This window comes from Melanotaenia boesemani, chromosome 12 (genome assembly GCF_017639745.1).
Source record: "Melanotaenia boesemani isolate fMelBoe1 chromosome 12, fMelBoe1.pri, whole genome shotgun sequence".
NCBI lineage: Eukaryota > Metazoa > Chordata > Actinopteri > Atheriniformes > Melanotaeniidae > Melanotaenia > Melanotaenia boesemani.
In genome coordinates, this window is record NC_055693.1 from 28,167,740 (window position 1) to 28,170,863 (window position 3,124).

Genomic DNA, 3,124 nt, shown 5'->3' on the forward strand with positions numbered 1-3,124 from the left:
TTTAAAATGTTTTTGATTAAGCAGGGAAGACTGGATTTGTTTTCTTTTTTTATTTATTTATTTATTTTTACGCTATGAAAAATATTCTGCATGTAGTAACTTAGTTAATGTTACATTTGGATTTTAGTTTTTTTCTGTGGAAGATATGGCCCTGGTTAGCACCAGCAAAAAGGTTGCTGGTTCGAGTCTCACCTGGGAGGAGGCCTTTCTGTGTGGAGTTTGCACGTTCTCCCCATGTATGCATGGGTTCTCTCCGGGTTCTCTGGCTTCCTCCCACCATCTAAAGACATGCATGTTAGGGTAATTGATCACTTTAAATTCTCCCTAGGCCTGATTGTGAGTGGTTGTTTGTCTCTCTGTGTGTTGGCCTTGTGATGGACCGGAGACCTGTCCAGGGTGTACCTTCCTCTCACCTGATAAAATGCTGGGTTAGGCTTCAGCTTCCCCACGACCCCTAATGGACAAAGCAGTATAGATGATGATGGATGGAGATTTAGCTCACTCAGCATAAGTCTGTTGAAAAGACAGCATTGCCCAACGTCTGATGAACATTGGGAACTGGTTTAAAAGTGAAAGGTAAAAATATGTCTTTTCACAGCGTAGAAAAGATGTTAAAATAAAAACTTCCCTCTACTGACTATCCATACCCACATATTTCAGTGTAGGGATGCAGAGTGTCTGTTCCATCATGGAGAGACAAGGGGATTTTACAACCCCTAATTAACCCCAAGAGAACCCACACATTACTAGAATATGTGTCTACCCAGCTGAGGTGTGAACCAGTAACAACATTAGTAATTACAACTACACCACCATGTAGCCAGGTTCAAATGAAAAGTAAAACAGTAACTGAACAGTTTATGTATATATATATATATATATATATATATATATATATATATATATATTTGTGGTTCATATTTAACATTTTTTTTAATTAATACTATGTTATTACATGACGAAAGCAGCTTGCAGAATTTATCTGGCTGAATGCTGTTTTGGGAGGCCCCTTTCAACCCGAACAGAAACCAAATAGAAAACCTCCCAACAACAGAACTTATTCCTGTCAGTATTCTCTTTTGGACAGCAGCATTTCAACAGTCTGCTTTCAGTTATTGTATCTTCCATGTAAATGAAACACTTGTGTATTGTGTCCATTGTCGCCCTGTGCTCCCATCCAAGCCTACGTTAATGTGGGGGCCAAATAGATGCTTCTCCTGGACCAAAGACTGGCAGACGCCAACAAGCAGTTGTGTTTCCCAATGGACTTTGTCACCCTCGCATCCCCGGACATGGAGATCAACTCAGAGACCATCCAGTGGTTTAAACGCATGCCAATATTTAAGGAACACCCATAGATAATTAAAGAAAAGACGGTGCTCTAACAGCGTAGCCTAAAGGGCTGCGATTCTACTTTATCTACAAATCTGTTTATCAGACTCTGACCATTTGCTTTTCAAACCTAAAAACAATCCAATAGAATTGATTAATTGAAGAAAAAACATAACAATAAGGCGATGATTGGACAACTAAACAAATATGTTTCTACTGCAGTTGCACAGTGAACACAGAAGAACTGGAGAGGCGTCAGATCTCAGCATCTATCTAAAGAAAGCACAGGAAAAAGGGATTATCATGGCTTTATTACCAAAAGATAGATGATGAGAGTAGCAATACCTCTGCTGAATGACATTTATATGGACGGAATAAGTTGTGTTTTGTAATGATTCATGCATTTCAAGGTAATTGGATGTGTTTTTAAATGTTCGACCCCTAGAGGGCAGCATTGGATATGAAATGGAGTCAATAGAGTTGTAGAAAACTTCCATAATCTCTTTATCATGCGTCTTGCATACATACACTTGCTCATATCAGCTTGCCAATCCATCATGTCTTTATATGACTTTTCCATTTTTTCCTCTCTCACTCTGACTTTATCCATCCTTCCCTCCACTTGGAAAAGATTAATGATTTCAATCTTGAAGAGGAGTCCTACGGCTGGCCTGTGTCCCGTATCCGCCACAAAAAAGATCCAGGACAGGCCGACTCCATTCCTGCACCTCTATGAGACAGCCAGCAATTTCCTGAATCAATATGAGCGGTGGCTTGTGGACCCAGACAAGGTACAAACTGTGGAAAATTACTTTCATTTAAAAACAGAACAGACTGGCAGCAGACCAAGCTTCTATAAAAAAAATACTTCTTCTTGTTCTGTTCTTCTTGTTCTGTTCTGTCACTCCTATGTTTATATTTTCATTTTAATCATTTAACTAAACTTTTCTACCAACAAATGTTTAACTTTTCTTACTGTTTTCTGCTCATTCTACTTTGCTTTCACAGCATTAAAATACTTGGCTTTTTCTTGCAGTGCAGGCAGATATTACTCCTGCTACAACTTTTTAAGTTTCCACTGTGAGTGAGAACTCGGCTGCTTCTTTACACTCCATAACAGTACCTTTGTGACCACTTCAAATGTGTATCTCAGTCTTAAAGCTGCTCACCTTAGCAACCTCGCCTCATTCATCCTACTAGCTCTCTAAAAATACCATAGAAACTGCTGAGGACATCATAGCAACTGCTATCGGAGCCACACAGCAACACGCTAGCAACCAGCTAGGATACAGTAGCAACCAATCAGTGCTCCCGGAGCAACCAGATTTAACACAGTAGCCAATGCTGTGAAACTGTTCTGACACCCTGGTACAAACTCTCTAAACAACTTTACAACTAATGCTTGTTGTTACCTTCACACAGACAGGCTCCCTCTCCCTTTTTGGTTTGTCAAACTGATTTTATCTTTGTATTTGTTGTGGGTTTAATTGTATTCTTCTTGTAATCATGTCTGAGTTATCTGTCAGAGTTTTTAACTATAGGTTTGTAGTGACTGATAATAATAATAATAATAATAATAATAATAATAATAAACTTTTACTTAATTATCCAGACTGTAAAATTGTCTGCTGCATTGTATCCATCTGCTTAGGCACCCAGGGAGCCTTGACATGGGTCCCCTTCTGTGAACACTAGGCTACTACTCCTCCTAAATTAAGGATTCTGATGCTAATAGAGTCATAATGAAATTATTCAAATTACATTTTTTTATCTTATTCTATGACATATATAT